Source organism: Zophobas morio, unplaced genomic scaffold (assembly GCF_036711695.1).
Source record: "Zophobas morio isolate AGI-343-1 ecotype UQ-CSIRO unplaced genomic scaffold, CSIRO_AGI_Zmor_V1 ptg000002l, whole genome shotgun sequence".
NCBI classification, from domain to species: Eukaryota; Metazoa; Arthropoda; class Insecta; order Coleoptera; family Tenebrionidae; genus Zophobas; species Zophobas morio.
In genome coordinates, this window is record NW_026972107.1 from 21,936,669 (window position 1) to 21,957,918 (window position 21,250).

General features: G+C 32.2%; 1 protein-coding gene and 1 long non-coding RNA gene across 2 annotated transcripts in view; one reads left to right on the forward strand and one right to left on the reverse strand.

Moving 5' to 3' along the window:
• The window catches only part of LOC135130638 (gamma-sarcoglycan), a 321,177-nt gene that overhangs the window by 193,413 nt on the left and 106,514 nt on the right, over nt 1–21,250 (forward strand). The gene's annotated exons all lie outside the window — the stretch shown is intronic.
• Nucleotides 1,000–4,104, reverse strand: LOC135122540 (uncharacterized). The gene is made up of 3 exons (XR_010279404.1): nt 3,263–4,104; nt 3,003–3,206; nt 1,000–1,060 (listed from the first exon to the last, which is right to left on the reverse strand). It is a non-coding gene; the product is annotated as an uncharacterized LOC135122540 (long non-coding RNA).

Below are 21,250 nucleotides of genomic sequence, written 5' to 3' on the forward strand. Positions count from 1 at the left end.
TTATTTTCTAGCCGAAAATGGAAAGAGATGAATTTAACCTTTGTGCTGGACAAAGATAATTAGAGAATAGTAACGGATGCTTTGTACCAATGATGAAACTGACTAAAAAATTTGCAGCTTAATGGCAGGTATACAAGACTGCTATAACCCAGTAAACACAGTTACGTTTTAGCGATGTTAATGCCACTTAACTCTGTCTACGATCTTGTTAGCTGTTACATCCCAAACTGCGTACATTTGCTTTCCCTGTGCTATGTAATGTAATCAACAGTGACCCATGCTTGTAACATACTGGTGACATCCACATCGTTTCAGACTAGAGACGTGCTCGCGGTACATCATCATAACGTTGTGTTAGTATGTCTCTAGATTCTCTATATTTTTATGTATCTGTTACGTTTTATTTTAAACGCCAATATAACATATTAAATGGACATAGACGTTACGTATATATCGCAACATCGTAAACATATGACTCTCAGTATATTTTATTAACATGATCTATGCGATATGAATAGGCATTTCAGAAAGTCTAGTTACCATTTAGGGATATGGATATGGAGAGTAAAATTTAGAGCTTACAGTAAATTATTATTTTATTCAATGTTTGAAAAAATATAATATGTAATGAGTAATAAAATACAAAAATTAATATAAATTCATAATATAAATAAATATATATATATGATTTCCTAATTCGCAAATAATACAATATAATTTACACTTAAAAAAAGACACAGAAACTATAAACTGTCGTTGTTTTTTCTTTCTTTAGGCGTTGACTAGAATGTCGTAGCCACTCTGAGCAGCGTTGTTCTACTTCTTTTTCTATTGCGGAATGGGTCTTCATTGTAATTTCTTCAAAAATAAAAATTGTAATAATTATATTTATTGCAAAAAAAATACCTTTCATAATATTCATTGTTTTTGTCCCAACCATTTTGGAATTTTCCTACCGAACAAACAAGCTACAGCAAATTCGCTGAATTTTTTTTTTTTTTAATATACGCTCCACATTGTTCTTTTTCCCATTACCACCTATCTGGGACAATAGCAGTTCCTGAAATAAGAAAAGAAGAAAATATTTTTATGTGTATATATCGAGTAACTCTGAAATATTTAAGTTCGGAAAATAAAACCACAAGATCACGAAGTAGAGAAAATTTTAAGTAATTTCTTTTATCTAGTCCTAATTCAGGAGAAAAATATCAAGATCCACACCTCATTCAGTGTCATTTGTTTTCATCTAAGCAACACACAGCAAAAATAAAGAAAAAAATTTAGTCACAATGGAAACTGAATAAATCATTGCCGCATCATTTACATTTAACAAGTTGTTCCGTATTTGTTTCTTGAAACTGGAGCAGCAATTTAATTACTTTGAATCCGTGTGACAATTAAAGGATTTTTTTTTCCGAATCTATTTGGAAGTCACCGCGTATGTATAACATACAGGGTGCTTCACTATAAGACTTTTCTGCAACCCAATATGTATGTAACGTGTTAAGCGAAATGTGTCATGTTTAGTAGGTTCCTAAAAAGTGTTATAGTATTACAGGCATCTACCTGTATATAATATCCAAAATTATGTTATATGTAAGTACATATAAATATATTTAGTCCAGTCATTTTAGCATAAAAAAGGGATCAACCTCAGAATGAGAGACAATAAGCTGAATTTTTGTATACGCCTTAATTTTGGCGTTCTAAAAGTTGTCTCAAAAGTCTAATAAAATCTCGTGTCTGCGTCGTAAGTTATTCAAGGTCAAAGGTCAAGAAAAACAGTTTTTTGCAATTATCTCAGTTTCTATTGCTCCAATGATGTTAACAATTATTATCATAATTGTAGAGCACAAAATTTGGGACAAATTTTATTTGAAATATTTTTTCATGCGCTCAATCGTTTTGGAGATAGAGCACAGTGAGCGCGCAGCGCTCGTCCATACGTACTGTAATGCAATCAACCGTGAATATCTGTCAATACTACCTTGAATTTTGAATAATTTGTATTATTAATCAATTAATACATTGTATTTAATAACATTTTACATATTTTCAATATATTCATAGAATAATACTTAACTATTTTGTGTAATTAAAAACTCATTTAATGAAATATTTATTGTATATCTCAATTTATTTGTATCTTTAAAATGTGCAAGTTTTTAAATACTTATTTTCTTATCATGATTATAACGGGAAGGTCTGGAAACAACAATTCAGGGCACCGAAGATGACGACGATGAAACAGAAATTCCCGAACGTCCAGAAGATGACGGTGAAGAAGAAGAAAATTGATACTTTTGTTCTTTAAATTATTAAAAATTTATAGATTTTCACTGCAAGATGAATCGTAAGAAATGTCCAGCTGCTGAATAAAGATAAAATTAAAATATATGAACTCGTTTTACTTCCTTAAAATTTACTTTGAAAAAATTAATATAACTTTAAGATATATAATAATCTAACCTAAGATATACCTACAATAAATATGTCATTTAAAGAGTTTTTAATTACACAAAGTAGGTAAGTATCATTAAATAAATGTATTGCAAATATGCAAAATGTTATTAAATGCAATGTATTAACTGATAAATAATACAAATTTTTCAAAATTCAAGGTAGTATTCACAGATATTTTCACGGTTGATTGCATTACAGTATGTATGGATGAACGCTGCGCGCCCACTGCCCGCTATCTCAAAAACGATTAAGTGTATCAAAAAATGTTTCAAATAAAATTTGTCCCAAATTTGTGCTCTACAATTATGATAATAGGTGTTAACATCATTAGAGCAATAGAAACCGAGATAATCGCAAAATAATGTTTTTCTTGACCTTTGACCTTGAATAACTTACGACGCAGACATGAGATTTTATGAGACTTTTGAGACAACTTTTAGAACGCTAAAATGAAGGTATATACGAAAATTCAGCTTATTATCTCTCATTTCGAGGTTGATCGCTAATTTGACTGGACTAATTGTATTTTTTTAACTTACAAAGAAGCCTGCTTGTTGTAGTAGGCAGAGATAATCTTCTAATTCCTCAAAATTTGTTTACCTGTGGTCTTGGCGGCATATCTTCTATTACTGTTTTCTTTTTGATTTGTCACATTTGATGACGTTTTCATATTGGAGATTTGTTCACTCGTTTCCTTTAGAATTTCTTTTGTTTCGCACATATTTTTTGTATTTGTTTCAAGTCTAGAGTAAAATTATGTTCATTAGCACCTAGTTCATAAAAAATTGCAGTAACATACCTTTGCAACATGTTATGGCAAAGCGCCTCACTTTCAAAAACAATCACCGTAAGTTCTTCAAAATCAGCGGGAATATCTTCAGTGATTAATGGTGGTATTTCCAGCTTGTCTGAAAAAACTGTTGTTGTTATTTACGTACAGTTATCAAAAACAACAGAAGCATGTAAAAATTAAAATGATTACTTCATTAGAATTATATTAACTTACCTAGTGTAAATTTAATCCACACTGAATGGCACAATTTTCACAAAACTGCATTAAAAATGAAGTGATTTACGGATTCACGAGAAAGGTTCGGTGGTTGTGAACCAAATGGCCAAATGGAATTCGACAGCTTCACTGTGAGTCTGAAGTGCAATAACCATAAATACGGAAAAAAGGGATCGTCCGACTCATAGACAAACCAAACCAACAAAGGTCCGACTGCATCCCCCAAACATCTGGTGGATAGTAAATGCAGAAGTTGAGCGTTATTTTTTCACTAGACAAAATAAATTTAATAAAATCAAAATTAACCACTCTCTAGTTTTTTTGCTACCCATCATCGCTTTATAAACGTCGTTATAAAATCAAAATTCGACGAATGAACTCTTCAAAACCTTGTCCCGTTTCAGGGACAATGGGCAAAGAATTTTTATGGCTTTGTTTGTGTCGTTGGGTCTTCCCTATATTAACCCCAGATGTTTAAGGTGACCAAACGTTCCGATTTGATCGGAACTGTACCGATTTCAATACTCTAATAATTCCGATTTCAAATTTCGTCCAATAAATGTTCCGATTAAAACATTCGTTCCGTGAATGTTCCGATTTCTATAAATCTGATAAGAATAAAGATAAATCCTCGGATAAATCACTAATAGTAATTTTATTTTGTGAAAAATTGGGAACAAAACTTGTATCGATACGGTTGTCAGCACTGCACTGTTTTAAATGTCAGCAGATGTCAGTACTGTTAGTATATTACAACTAAAAATTTTCAAAGCAGTTATATATCAGATTACGATGGAAATGGAAACTAATGTTCCGGTTTCGGACTTTTGAAATCTGGTCACCTTACAGATGTTCTATTTATAATTTGCCAAGCAGGTACTTACAAAATAACATTTCAAGTGAACAAGTTTACAGAAATAATTCTTAGAAATTATTACAATGAAAAAACTTGTCTTTGGTGTATTTCTAATAAAGCCGTTGTATTTTTCGCTCTGAATATAATTATTAATTAAGCATTACGAACTCACTGACGAAGGTCACTTTTTAAAGAATACGACGACCCACATCTAATTGACCATACAATCTTTAACAATAAATTTCAAATAATACCATAGTGGTTTTTTTAAATTTTGATAAGGTGTTGTAAAACTATTTCTGTTTCTGTCTTCATTCCAGGTGCTGTATTCACTTGGGCAAAAGATGCCGTAGGTGGGATTTTAGGGGCGGAAACGTATACCTGCTTAAATACTGTAAATACAGTGGTGTCGAACGAAGACAACAACAGAAACATACCCGATGTATTGGGCAGGGCCTAAATTAATGTGCACTTCTACACATTTTGTGCAGTTCAAAAATGCATTTGTGCAGCTGGAAATTGCAATTTGTGCAGTAACTTTTTCACATTATTAACATTTTTACTTCCCGAGCGTAAGTTACTATTACTGACGCCGGTTCATCCCTTCACCGAAAAGAATCGAGGAATTTTTATGATTTTATTTGTCAAGTTGGAACCTCAAGAAACCCCAGATGTGCTATTTTCGCTCTGTCACGTACCTGCTTAACAATAACACTTGTCTCAGTGATTTCGAAAAATTGCACAACAAAAATTTTATCAGTCGTACTTGCGGAGTCGTACTGCCTTCACAGCTCTTATCACTTTGGTTTTTTCTTGCATTGGTAATGCGCTGTTTCTAATTTTCTTTTGTGCTATGACAAGTATTATTTACATTATTATTGGCGTCATCACAAATTTTTTATTGATCCAATTAAGAACGTGTCACCCCATTTTCTTAAAAATATGAGAATACGCAAGTCTTTATTTAAAAATGACAAAATAAGAATTATAATAATAAAATTCAGAACATTTTTTTCGATTGTGGCTTAATTAATTATTTTAGTCTTCTGTTTTGGGAAGACAACACACACACTTTTGTGATGTACCTTTAAATAGTGATATATGTATGTATTAATCGTGTCGGTATTATGCCTTTTTTAGATTTTTGTTTATATCTTTACATTTATTTTGAATTTGCGTTTTGCTATTATTTATTTATTATTAATGTTGTAGGTATTCTCACAAAATCGACAAAATCATACTGCACTTTAATGGGGGGGAAGGGGGAGAGGTGTAAAAGTACTATTAAGAACACAAGGGGGATTATTGCGATTGTGCAGTTGGAAATTTTCCTTAATTTAGGCGCAGGTATTGGTTATTATTAGAGAGCGGATTTTATGAAATTTGCATATCCGTTATTTTTTGCATATAAGTCTTGATATTTAATATGTGAACGAATCATGCTAATTAAAAATGAATGCAGCTATAAAAAATTGCATATTTGCATATATTTGCCTTCTGCTGCATATTTCACATACCGGGTGCATATTTTGCATTTTTATCAATTTTTGTGCTACTTTGAAAAAAAAATGCCATTCGATCGGCATTTTTCTAGAAAAACGAAACTTCATGAATCATATTGCAAATATTGTCCTGAGCTTCAAATAACTGGGTTTGGGTTTTATGGTAGTTTGAAGAACCACTGGGTGTTAAGCCATCCTTCCAGGTAAATTCGGGTCCTAATTACTTTTGGAAATACCGTTCATTTCAATATTTTTGTTCGTTACTTAAGTGTATTAATGGTATGTTTTATGGTGGTCGAAGGGACGTTATCCTATTATTTTTCATCGTGAGTTTGCATTTAAGTATTTAAAGCGATAGAGATGTGTGTCAATATGTAGATAACTCAAATTAATTTATGAATTAAACCTTTTCCTGAACTTATTCTTCAAGAAGGAATTGTGTTTTGTTGTGCCTGCTCTAATCCGATAAGTGTTTTTACATCTGTGGACGCAGTACGCAGTTTTTTTATTTACAAATACATACTTTAGAATCACCGGAAAAATTTTTGTTAGAATATTTCGAAAAATATTTAAAAATAAATTGTTACCAAAATAGTAATTAAATAGTCGATTACTACTATTTTTTAATTCGTTCTGTTTACCTATATTTATTTTTGAGTATAAGAATATTATCTTAAAAATGTCATTTATTTGTCAGTGAGATCTAATTAAACACTTTGCAATGTGATTTATGTATTTTTTGTAATAAAAGTTAAGGTGTTTTTGCAATTTGTAAATAAATTTAGTTCGGTTATTACGCTTTTTTTAATTTTTTGAGCATGTGCAACTGCATATCTCTGCATATATTAAGAAAGTTATTGCATATTTGCATAAATTTGATGCATGTCATATGATCATATTTCCCAAAATTTTGCTGCATATTTTCCGCTCTCTAGTTATTATACATTATTATACACTCTATTACCGACATTAAAAAAAGTCTACACTATTTCGTCATATCTGCTGCTTTATTATCAGTTTTCAGTTAGTTACATATTGGATATGAAATTAAGTGAATTTTTTGAATAAATAATAATTTAAAGATCAACCACAAAAATACTCAATTATAATTATACATTATACATTACCAGTTTATTTTAGAGCCCAAGATTACATTGGAAAAATCTAAACTTTTGAAAATTTAATGTTAAACAGATATACCTATAACTGAGTGCGAAAGTCAATACACAAAACTCAATGATCAATTATTGTTTTGTATTCAAATTATTATTTATTTTCCTTACGATCAAAGTGAAGAAATTATTTAATTCATTTTTATTTAAGAACGATATCGCTGACCTTGAAATAGATTGGTTTTTAATTTCGATTTTTTTCTTTTTGTTGCTTTTGTTGCCGATCAACATATTTTGCATTAGAATTAATAAAATAATGAAATATATCATTTTATTTTTCGAGGTCATTTCAAAATTCTGTATATGTATAATTGTTCCTTTTTGGCAGTGACGCATAGGCAGAGGTTAAAAAATAATGTCTCATTACTAGTCTTAATTCGTATTACCTGTTAGATGGGACATTTTTTAATTCTGATCATAAACTATGTGCATTAAGTCTCTTGTTCTGTTTTATAAAGCGCAGGTCGTTATGCACTTATAAAAATAAAATTATAAATAAATATAATTACAGGAAATATAATATGAAAAAAAAAATTAAGAGCAACTCACTATTGGCGTCATCTCGCTTGTGCAAGATTTAAGACAGGGAAGAAATTTCTTTTTTTAAGACTCAGCATCTTTTGTTATGAATATACTATTTACTTGCAACACAAACGTAAATAATAAATATAAAATAGAGCTATATAATACTCGATATGTATGTTTTTAAATGTTTTTTGCTGTTGCCCTGTCAGAAACGTTAATTTTCGATTTAACATGCCATTTTGTAAAATCAACTGAAAAACAAACACACGCATAATTAACTAATAACATTCCGAAGCATGTATATATATATATTAATCAGATATCTAGTAACTACAGTTAACATTACTTATTGGTTACATAACCGTAGTACTCCATTGTGATGTTACAAGGCTTACCTGCCAACTATATCGCAGCGACACAATAATGAGATATCTAGTAAATGCAGTTAACATTAGGTGTTAGTTACATAACAGGAGTACCACAGTGTGATGTTTAAATGCTTATATGCAAGCTATACCGCTGCGACATAATAATGAGATATCTAGGAAATGTAGTCAACATTACGTGTTTGTTACATAGCATGAGTACTCCATTGTGATGTTATATAGCTTACGTTCCAGGTATATCGTTAAGACATAATCATGCGATGTACTTATTGTTCTTTTGTGAGTACGTACCTGACACGTTAACATCACAACTGTGTTTACTGGGAATGACAACATGGTGTCAAAAAACCCGGATCCGATGCTAGATTTAATCCCATTAAATATTAAGAACTCATAAAGAATTAGGTTTTGAAGATTAACCTAAAATACAATAAATTAACTATTTTCTTAGTTGAAAAATGTAGGAGTAAATTTTGAATCTATGCAGATATAAGTATGTGAAATTCCCATGTGAGACAGTTGCGTGTTATTATACCTAGGAACTTTATATTGATTGGCTAAAATATATTTCATTAACAACGTGATATCAGTAAATAACACAAACCTTATTCTTATTGTTACTAAATCAGCATTAATTAAATATGTCACAGAACAACTTGAAAGATTTTATTTATTAAGCTTATTTTTCACATAATTGAATAACAACCTGATATTCACAGTTTTACTCAAAGATTACAGTTAGTTTAGAGTATAAACAGTGAAGCGAGAAATGAGTGCAACATATGTTTTATTAAAAGAGTAGGTACAATATATCATTTTTATTTCCCGAGCGTGAGCTATGGAACTGTTGTAATAGAGTTTATCAGGCGAACGGCCAATTTCATGTTCTCTCAACGTTTCACAACCCCTGAAATAAAAAAATAGGTCTCCAGTTTCGTTCTATCTGTCGTCTCTCGTCTGTCCGTTGTCTGGTAGCGATTTTATTAAACAGATAATCTCTGAAACTGCTGGACTGATTGTTGTCAAATTTTTAAGATTATTATTTTAAGTCGATTTCGTGTAGATCGTAAATCGCTACCCAAACCATATCTAATCATCCTCACTAACAGTTTGATGGCATCGTCCCATATTGGCAATATATATTATATGTATAAAACAACTTACTTTTACATATGGTATATGAGAACGATTTGATTTTTTATGAACATCCAGATTTTTGCGAAAAAATCAAAATTGTGTAATGACATTTTACCGGTTAAAAGTTTTAAGGTCATCCAAACATGACAAATCGTTGCACGCTTCCAAAAATCTTCTCTAAGTCATCTCAAAAGTTTTAAGCATCCTACCTAAATTATGCAAAACAATATGAGTTTGCATTTGTGGTTTATCAATGCATTCACAATTTTTAGCGTAATTTATATGGGATCATCATAATATGAAAAATTTAATGAATGAAGCATTTGGGTATACAGTACTGTTATTATTACACTGGACTTATCCAAATTGATGCATATGTCCTTACTAAAATGTTGAAGATGTCATCACAAAATTTTATTCTGAAAACTCATTAAGACATACTTGTATTATTCTTCTTCATCTCTAGTTTAGTATGCATATCTTAATTTAAAAAAAATATTTTTTTTGCTTGTATTTGAAGGGCGAGGGAAGTTCTATATTCATAAATAAGTTTGTAATAATTTTATTACTTTATACATTCCTTTATAAAAGCTCATTTGCAATTCAAGTTTCTGCTGTGGGTTCCAAAAATGGCAGTACAATCATAATGTTATAAAAAAATTTGGTCGTACGTTTTTCACGAAACCTTTTTCTTTGTCTCGAATAATTTTTAACTTTGCTACACCTCCTCAAAAACTTCAATCTCATGCCCCAAGGTAGTATTTCGTACACTAGTTACACAAACACCTGTTTTCTTATAATTTTCTTGTAGTTTTTGTCCCGTGCCTTTTGAAAGTGAGTAAAATTAAATTTAAATTGTGAAAACCTAAGCATCCCATATTGCCGAGTAAAAGTTTTTCAAAAACAAAACTTGTGTCAAAAGATTGTATAAACGAATTCATAATTTCCGAAGCAATATTTACTTAGCTGCTAACGAATTCAACTTGTACTTGCAAGTAAAATTTTAATTTTAAACCATAACATTGACACTTTCCGCTGAAACAATACACAGCAGCCATTCGAGTCCCACATCAGACACCAAAGAGTTTTATCGGCCAGCGTGTGGCATACGAGCAAAAGTTAATTAGATAACGACGTTTCACGTGCTTGGTACGTCTCAGACGCCGCGACGCCCGCGGCGCGTAGGAAGCTGTCTTTGGCAGAGCTGCTGATGAAAGGCTTCAAGAAACAGTCTGAAGTTGTCGCTATTCTATTAGCAACTATCGCACAGTATCATATCCCGGGTTTCGAGTCAGCGGAGCGCGTCGCATTGGTCTGCGGTGGCGTCGTCGACGTCGGCCCGACATACACAGAGCGAACTTAACAATGTATCACAAACTTGGCTAGTTTATAGCTTCCTTGAATTATCTGACATGTGCGAAATAAACCGCTCGCGGTCGCGCATATATCACACAAGTCAGAGCGTTTAGATTAAGTTTTCCGATTTGGAGGCGAAGCTTTCAAATCGGCTTGATTGATTCGTTTACGTGCCACGCGTTATACATGTTTAGTGGTAACTGGTGTGCAGTTTTTTGGAAGCGGCGTTCTTAGACAAAATTCCGACGTCGGAAATAGATGGGGCGACTAAAAGCAAACGATTTTCACAAATGTTTGGCATAAAGATTCACGGCACTGTGTTAAAAAAATCCCCACAAACAAAATCTTATTATTCCAAAATATTTGTTGCTGCTGGTGTGCTACCCAAAATGCGATTTATTGGCAGTTTCTACGGGTACAACGCTGCTACATTTTCCTATTTTCAACTGACATGCACTATTTACCCTATGAGAATAAAGTTGTACGACCAAATTTTACAATTTATCGCAGAAGCTACAAAACGACTTTTTCGAAATTTTAACGGGAACGTTGGGTTTAAAATCACAGAATATTAATTAAAATGTGTTTGTACTTCATTCATAGAAACGTTATGACGTCATCTCAAATAATTATGAAATAAACGATTACAAAAATATAATTTATCAGAATTAGTTAGACAAAACCGAAAAATTAATACTTGTGAGTAATATACTTTATTTTATATACATATCTAAACACGCCGTAATATTAATTAGTGTTCCATCGGCAAACTTTTATTATTTATCCCCACCAAAAAAATTTTGTTACACAGAATATTACAAAAAACAACTATTAAGAAACTTGGTTTGTCAGTTATCTTAGAAAAAACATTCTTAATTGCGTTAAAAGCCCATTACGTTTGATTCTGCTTGTCTATGCTTGCATTTAAATTTCTCATATCTGGGCAAGCGTGCAGATGGTAATGAACACAGACTTCGCTGCTGTAACGCTTAGTTTTAAACATTTTGAAAACAAGCATATTGATAATGTTGAATTTCATGTCTTGTTAGCAATACAAAAATGCGGGTTCTCTCTATCGGTCTGTTCTTTAAATACATATTTTATTACACAAAAATTTCATGTCCCCAGCAAACACAAAACTACAGGATGATTTTGAAATGTGTGCAATAAAAAAGTGGATAGTAGCTGACAATAAGATTTATTGTACTGTGTAAAGTTCACATTCCTATTATTTGAAATTAAATATAAATTGTTATACACGTCACCGGTAATGTTTCTTGACCTACCATAACTATTATTCAATGAATGGCACAGAACGACTAGGATTAAGAATCAAAAAAGGGGCGCACTGACAAGCAACGTGCAAAAACACGATAAGAGCCAGTCATGTATCAGTTGGTTACCGTTGTTTCCAATTCAGAGCGTGTAGAGATGGTAATGCTTTGTAGTGTACCTCATGAAAACGCCAGGTTGGCCCGCGAATTGTGAATCGAGCGTTTTCCAAATCGCGCGAACATTCCCATCAGTGGTACAGCATCTCCGAGATTATGGTACCTTCAAGCCTCAAACTCACGATCGTGACACAAAGAATACTGCGAGCTGAAGAACAAGTTTTGAGACGCATAGAAGAAGAGGCTGTTTTTAACAGCCACAACATGCACAGTTTTTCCGATGAAAATCCACATGCTTGTCAAGAAGTACGATTTTTTCCATAAATGTGTAGGCCAGTATCGCTTAGTTGGACCTTATGTTTTACCAAACAGACTAAACGCGGCACAGTACCTCGAGTTTTTAAACAATGTGTTATAAGAGCAGCTAAGTCTGGAAGGGACCATAAAAAAATCACAATAACGTTATTTTTAAGATTATACGAAGAGATCAACAGAGGTACACGTATTGTTATGGTATCGAATAAATACAATTTTAATGAACAAAGAATTTTCAAATATCGATGTTTCAGTTTTTAAATACATATGGAACACACTGTATTTTATTACTGCATTTTACTTAATTGTTTGTTCCAGTAGCGGCTCGTGGTCTTTTCGCTAGGTGAGGCAACATTTTCGTTTCAAAATGAGCAGGTATTAATTAACATGTTCGCAATTACTTTTGTTAAAAGACATATTGTTTATTCATTTTTATGAAAACAATACAAATAACTCTGAGTCAGGAACATATCTCGATATGGGTACACTTCTCGAATAAAAAACATTTAATTGCTTCATACAAACCAACGAGAAGGTGTAAAGACTACAGAATTTGCGTTATTAGCATTAACATTAATTCATGTGATCTAGGGCTGATTTAAATACGAGCCCTAACAACTAAATATTGGGACACCAAAAAATTTTTATAAAAAAATCACCAAACTTTTTAACAAAAATGTAATTTATTTTAGATAATTAAAATTTTAAAATTAATTCGTTTTGCAAAACTGTTAATGTTTACAGCACAACAAAAACTGATTTCTAACTCAAACAGTGACATAAAACTCTAAAACAACGTAATATTTTGTGACACATAAATATTGGGACACAGCAAATTCAGTAACTGGTCATATCTCCTTTTGCCTTAATAACTGTAGGAATTCTTGCCATCATACTTTCAACTAATTTTCTACAATACACAGGAGTTGTTACCGTATCCTACACTGCTAAATTTCCCGTTGAAGATTGACAATCGCTTGTGATGGATGATTTCCTAAATATTTTTTTATTTCACGCCATACCGTCTCTACTGGATTAGGATCTGGGCTATTTGATGATCAGGGCAAACATTTATATTATTATTCTTTGTAATAAGTGTTGTAGGTGTGTAACTTGAAGCATCATCCTGTTGAAAAATATAAATATCAACAGGATAGACTGATTCAGTAGTTGTTAATATTTTTTTACAAAGTCTCTTGATATTTGTTTGAATTTGTAATTTCCCTTCCATGAACGTTGTTGACTGGTCTTTAAATTCCGTTAATAGACATGCACCCCCAAACCATTTTTCCGCTTGCAAACTTGACTCTTTGTTTGAGATAATCCATATTAAAATTCCTTTTTTATTTCAATAACTCTTTTTCGACTATTATCTCACCCAGACATCAAATTTGGATTCAGCGTTATATATTACTTTTCTCCAATTTTTATTTTGGTCATATTAACCTATTTTTCTTGTGGGCAGTTTTTAATTGTGGTTTTACTTTAGCCTAAAATAATATAAATAAATAATAAAGTCCATCAAAGATAGCTTTATTTAAGATTTACAATGTAAAAACCAAGGCCTGATTTGTGTATGCATTCGCAACAATATTGTCTTGAAAAATTTAGTTGGTTATCGCTATTCCAGCAAGTAGTAATTTCTCTTGAAGTAGTCCATCGTCCACTTTTATAAATTTTCATCAGTTGTCGTTGATCACGCGGCTTCACAAGTGATGGCCTACCGGGAATTTTACCTTTTATTCCGATGGTACCTCTGTCTGCGTAATATTTTACGACATTTACCATCGACGACTAAGCTATTTCGAACAAATCCTCACTTTTTCTTAGCGATTTTCCCTTGAGGTACTGAGAAATTATTATTTTCAGAACTTTTACTAAAACTAGCCCGCCGCTAACTATTTTTTTCTAAATAAAACCAACACTAGCATGAAATGCTACGATCCCTATAACAATGGCAGCATTTACCAGCTACTACGTTTGTATTTCGATGGTATACTTAGCAAATTTTGTCGGGTGTCCCAACATTTAAATGTCAGCAAAAATTGCACATTTTTTAGTTAGGTGACAATTTTTGCGCTCTAAGAAAATTTATTAATTTCCAAAATACCTCACCCTCTGCCAAAATAGATGCCCATGCAAAATTTGCATTTAGTCCAAACGAATTGAATGATATCAAAAATATCTACCGGATTTTTTTGAGAAATTATCTGTGTCCCAATATTTAGTTGTTAGGGCTCGTATATTAATCAATTAATTAATAAAGTTCTGCTCAAATCTGGATGAGAGGTTCTAAACCTTTGACATACAATTGTTCGTCGTAAGAAAACCGTGCTTAAATATTTAAACTTTATGATAAATTCTGGAGATTAGAGATTCTTATGTTCCTATCAGCATTGCAAAACTGACATTTTCATTGTCCTACTGTTTTTAAGGTAACTTAAAAGTTTTAATACATAACCGTGGCAGTGAACACCTTTCCTCGCGTCTAATTAATGCACAACTAAATGCACACTAAATGCATTCAGCATCCCTGTTCAGCATTGTGCAGTTTCACCTGGAGATTAAAAAATTCGATCTGATTGGCTTAAGGACGGTAGGCGTTGGTGCCTCCGCTGGCGCTTTGATAAAGCACTGATGACTATTGTCTTTCTCAAAAACATATTAGCAGCACTAACTAATCGTACTGAAGATATCCGTCTATCTGAGGCATGCCTCTGTCTGAAGCTGGCCTACACGATGATGATCAGCGCTTATTCCTGTCGAAAGCGCGTACTTCAAAATATGTTACCAAGATGCGTTTTAATAAATCACAGTGTTCTATAAAAGTTATTTGCTATATCTTTAAAATATATTTGAAATTAACAGATATTAAAACAAAAACTAATAGTCAATTTTTCCAGGGGAGGCACTGCCTCCCCTGCCTCCCCTGACGAGCCGCCACTGGTTTGTTCCCTTTTCTTTGAATATGTCGATCGATGTATCCCTTTTTCGATAACTATAAACTTTAAATATTGAAAATATGGAATACAAACAAAAATAAACACTGTGTATATTAAAGCCCAATTTTATTTATACCACAATAGAGCTCATATCTCTCCACAATATATTGTGACCTAGATGTTAAAATTAAGTCCACCGCGATTTTTTTGTGAGCCCTTTAATTCCAAAAAAAAAACAGAAAATTTGAAATAACTTGGCAACCTCGCATCGAAATTTCGAAAATAAACTGTGGCTATAAAGTCTAAAAAGAGGTTAATCAGAATATATAAGCATTTCCATATAAGGTATTATATATTAAAAGAACTAAGGCGTGTGTTGCACCTTTAAAACAAAACACCTTGTATAGTTAAAAATAACGTACCTAAATTATTCGTATCTATATATTTTAAATATTAATTCTGTTCCTGAAATTATATGCGTAAACTTGTATTATTAATCAAATGTGTGTTTGTCATAAAGGAACTAATTTTTTCATGGAACTGTTGACAATTTAGGTAATCCTATTAATATTAAATTAATTTCTCGCTGAGTGAAAACTTTTGAAAACTTATCATATTCACAAAAAAGACAATATAGATGCAGTGGATTTATGAAAGATCGTCCAACTGAAACAAACCTCATTTCAATAACTCAATCTCTATGCACTGCTCTAGACGATCCAAGCAGATTGATTCTATTTACCGAGACTGTTTGAAAGCCTTTGATAAAATTGATCACAATCTGCTCTTAAAAAACCAGAAACATTTTAATTTTCAAATAGGTTAATTACTTTAATAAATGCTTATTTAAATAGTTGTTTCGACAAGAAATTGCGGAATCAGATAATAATAATATGTACATTTTTCAGCGGACTATACATCTGCACTTCATAATGGGACACAAACTCATTAGGTATATCAGTAAACATTAGAAAAGAAAAAATAAAGAAAATAAAAACAAAAAAATTACACATGTGTATAAAAACATAAAACAACATAGAGTAAATGTAGCGTAATTTACCTCTGGAAAATCCAAACTTTTTAAACTTTTCAAGCAAGTAATATTTTAGTAAGCGCAACCGTTGAGAAGTTCTTATAAATGAAATCCACTTGACTTTCCGACTCTGTACTTAGAGTATTGAGTTTTAATACTTAATTAGCTGACCTAGAACTTTATCAGATAAACTGTAATAAATATTTTACAAACGTGAAGTTTGCTAAGTAAAGAAATAAAGAAAAAAAACATTGCTAGTATCCTTTCATGTTCAAGTGTAAAAATATAAGATTTAAAAATGTTAGATAAGTAACATAAGTGATTGATTTTTATTTTTATTTTGGCAACCAGAAAAAATTTGTATGTTGATATATGCACCAGCACTACACTTGAAATGAATTATTTTAATGGTGCCGAGATATGGTACTTTGCGTTATTTTGAAATGTTACTACACTATAATAAAGCAATAAAGAAACAAATAAAATATATTTAGAGTTTCAGTTTATATTAAAATTAAGTGAATTATAAGTTGATAAAAATTATTTAGTTGTTCTCTATTAAGGCACATTTAACTTTTTTTCGTTATATATTCTATGAGAAAATTAATAGGCATCTGTAAAGTAGAGAAAATAACGAATCTCACTACCTGCATAAAATATAGACATAAAAAAATGTTCGAGCTAGAAATTCTTTAGCCACAAAAATCTCTTATTGAATCGTTTTAATTAGTTTATCATGCGTCTGTAGGCCGGTTGAATGTATCTTTATATGTATATTTCACATACTTCTATATGACACATTAATTAATTCACAATCGTGCATCGAACTAACAGTTGGTAATCGTGTACCATCACCGAGACTAATGAAAAAAAGGTCACGCAAACACGTTAACTACTGACGGAAAAATGGTAGTTTATCGTACAATAAAAGTAGAATCGTTCCGAATAAACGAATGCCTCTGAACAGCCCAATTATGATAGTCTTGTTCTAACATGGTTAATCATGTTACCAGTCACACGAATGCATCATTATACTCTACTGCGGAAACAATTTTCTTTTTAAAACGTAGAAAGAAGTTATCGTTTAAGAATTTCAACTTAATGGTGTCATTTTCACCGAGACCCTAGCAACTAAAAAGTTTCTTTCAGGTTTTAAATTCTAAATATGACACTTTTGAACTTTTGCATGCGTTTTTATTTAAAAGAAGCACTAAAGATGGCTTACATGGAAGTAAATATCGAAAAACTTTTTATCTCAAATTTTACCTACAATCGGGAAACAACATCGTCAAAAAGTCTAGCATATTCCTGTTGCCCGTTTCTCCTTAATTGTGTTTGTTTAAGGAGCTGTGTTTTATTTAACTTCCGCAGGCTACATTTAGTTATATTACAAGTGCGCCCTCCGCCTCTGTAATTTACAGAGCTGGTGCACAAACGGCCTTAGCAATCTGCATACATATGGGTGCCGTTCTGGAACGGTCTTGATCTCCATTTCGGTCGAAAGAGAGCCGCAGACATTATACTGAATTGAAAATCACCGCTAATGAGGATCGTCCAAGTTTTTCTTCTTAATTTAGTTCGGCAGTTTCGCTGTGAAATTGTCTGACGTCTAATTCAACTTCAAAGATACACTGTTAAAGAGAAACTTGAATATTCACTGCTCTTCGAACGTCTCTTCATGAAAGTGCTTCTTAAAATTAAGAAAACAGACTCACCACCGAGAACGTGTTGAATGAATAACATCTTAGAAAGTTCTAGATGCTTGAACTGAATGCTCAAAAATATCGAAATGGCACTTAATAAATGATTACCTTTCATAACAAGAATTTAATTCCTTATTTATTGCTTCGATTAAATTCGGCGCCCGTTTTAATAACGGAATCGTTGAACATGAAACCGGTAAAGCATCAGGTGTAAAGTAACGAAACAATGGGGCCGCTTAATCTAACGTAGCAGACCTTTTGTACAGAAAATAGTTGTAACAATGAGTATTCAGAATTGTGGTCTTATTAATTAATTTAAATTACGCAACGTACTTGTTATTTCTTAAAAAATTCAACCACAACTATGTATATAGTTGTTCCCAAAAATAACATCTAAGTAATAGGATATTAACTGTACTAATGGTTCTACTGAGACGATTTTCTTTTTATATACGTGTGTTCAAAAATTAAAAAAAAACACTCAAACGGCAACATACAGGATGATTTCGAAATATATGCAATAATTCTAACCACGGCATCACGTACCATAGCAATGTGGAAATATAGAAAAAAACATATTAAAATTCGAATGAGGCAAAACCTCCATGAATCACCCCGATACGATTCCACTGATCCACCTTTTAAACTGCAGCTGGAAAAACGTTCGAATAAAAACGATGTAAACACTTTGAGTTTCAATTAAAAGTAAAACCGACATTTTGCTGGTTATTGTTTGTTAATTTGGTAAAGGTCAGTGAGAAAGATTATTAGTTGTAGAAACAAATGGTGGTCCTGAGAAGGACCGATTTTTGGTAATGCTTCATGGTGATCGACTTTTTATTTTAACGGATGTTAGGTCCCTGCCATAACGATTCTACATCGTTTATTAGAACAAAAATAAAAGCAACTTAGAAAGCTACCACCTACGGTTACGCAAAAAACCTCCGGGAGTTCCACGAACTGTACCGGCTGCCACTTCCAATTGATGTTGAAGCTCTTTGATGGTTTCGGGACACTGTTTATTTCCATACACTAACTGTTTCATCCAACCCCACAGACAACGATCACACGGATTGAAATCAGGTGAACGTGGAGGCCAAGCTACTGGGCGGTTAGGAAGATGGTTATTTAACCATCCAGTTACTAGCCTAGCAAAATGTGGTGGTGCTCCACTATGCAAGTACCACATGCGAACTCGTTTGCCTAGAGGCACTTCCACATGTAGCTGCTCTTCCAACACATTCGCAATAAATTAAACGACATGGAAAATCAGTGGGCTCCAAAGCTAGCACTTGTTGAATGTGATATGGATGTAGCCCTTGTTCTTTTAATGTACCATGTCCATATGCTCTGAATTGGAAAAATTCGCCATTGTTAAAGACGTTAAACGAACACACGCGGTAATCAACTGATACATGACTGGTCCTTATCGTGTTTTTGCACGTTACTTCTTAGTGGACCGCTTTTTTGGTTCTTAATCCTAGTCGTTCTGTGCCTTTCTTGAATAGTAGTTATGGCACACCACCGGTGGCGTGTATAACAATTTATTTTTAATTTGAAATATTTTTTTCTAGGCAGTGTCACCACTTAGGAATGTGAACTTTACACCTTGCAATAAATCTTATTGTGAGCTATTCTGCTTTTTTTTATATTGCACACTTTTCGTGACGTAGCCCGACAGAAATCCGCTGTCTAGTAATATGAGGGGCAGCTGAAAATCGTTTATGTATAAACATTCTTAATTTAAGATGACAAGCGTAACAGCATACGTGAGAGTCAAACAGAGAAACTGTAAACAAAACGACCATCGGTTTTATTGCTTCGACTTCCGCTTATTATATAAAACATTGCGTTTTATTTTAATTCTTGACGATGAAATTCACAATTGGTTGATTATAAACATGTCTATTTCGCATTCGCGGAACCAAGTGACCGCATAAAACAAATGCAGGTCTGTAATGTTAAAGTCGATGTAAATAAGCGTGCTACCCTTGTTTCAACCGAGTTTTTCCTTTAACAAATTTTGTGTCTACCAAATTGGGTTGGTTGAGGTGTAACACTAATAATAAGTGTTGCATTTAATTTAATCAATAAAATAAATTGACTTCATTAATTTTTTTGAACCACCTCTTAAGAAAATCTAAAAAATATGAATGGAATGATAAATCACAAGTACAAACTCATCACATTTTTTGCATTTTAGATAGGATTTATTCAGCAAAATTTAAGGGTGACGTCATCAATTTTTTTAGGAGGGATGAACAAATACATTTTGAACAAAAGTTTACCATGCTTATAATAACTTTAAAATATTCCCAAGATTTCAAAGCATTCGGTTTTGTAATTCCTGATTAAATCGATAAAATAAATTCACGCCTTCATTAATTTTTTTGAGTCACCCTGCATATGCAAATCCAAAAATATGAATGGAATGATAAATCACAAGTACAGACTCATCACATTTTGTACATTTTAGATACGATTTATTCGGCAAACTTTTGAGCTGACGTCATCAGTTTTTTGTAGAAGATAACCAAATATATTTTGACTAAAAATTTATTATGCTCTTTATAACCTTACAACATCTGCAAGATTTCAAAGCATTCGGTTTTGTAGTTCCTGATTAAATCAATAAAATAAATTTACGCATTCATTAATTGTTTTGAGTCACCCTGTATATGCAAATCGAAAAAATTTGAATGGAATGATAAATCACAAGAAGAGACTCACCATATTTTGTACATTTTAGATAGGATTTATTCAGCAAAATTTTGTGGTGACATCATAAATTTTTTAGGGGGGACGACCAAATACGTTTTGATCAAAAATTTACCGTGCTTATGATAATTTTAAAATATCTTCAAGATTTCGAAGCATTCGGTTTTGTAGTTCCTGAGTAAATCAGTAAAATAAATTTACGCTTTCATTTATTTTCTTGAATCACCCTGTATATGCAAATCCAAAAAATATGAATGGAGTGATAGATCACAAGTACTGACTGATCATATTTTGTACATTTTAGATATGATTTATCTGGCAAATTTTCGAGCTGACGTCATCAAGTTTTTGGAGGGGATAAGCAAATATATTTTGACTAAACATTTATTATGCTCTTTATAACCTTAAAGCATCTGCAAGATGTCAGAGCATTCCGTTTTGTAGTTCCTGATTAAATCAATAAAATATATTTACGCATTCATTAATTTTTTTGAGTCACTCCGTATATGCAAATCCAAAAAATATGAATGGAGTGATAAATGACAAGTACAGGCTCATCATATTTTGTACATTTTAGATATGATTTATTCGGCAAACTTTCGAGCTGAGGTCATCAAGTTTTTGGAGGGGATAAGCAAATATATTTTGACTAAACATTTATTATGCTCTTTATGACCTTAAAACATCTGCAAGATTTCAGAGCATTCGGTTTTGTAGTTCCTGATTAAATCAATAAAATATA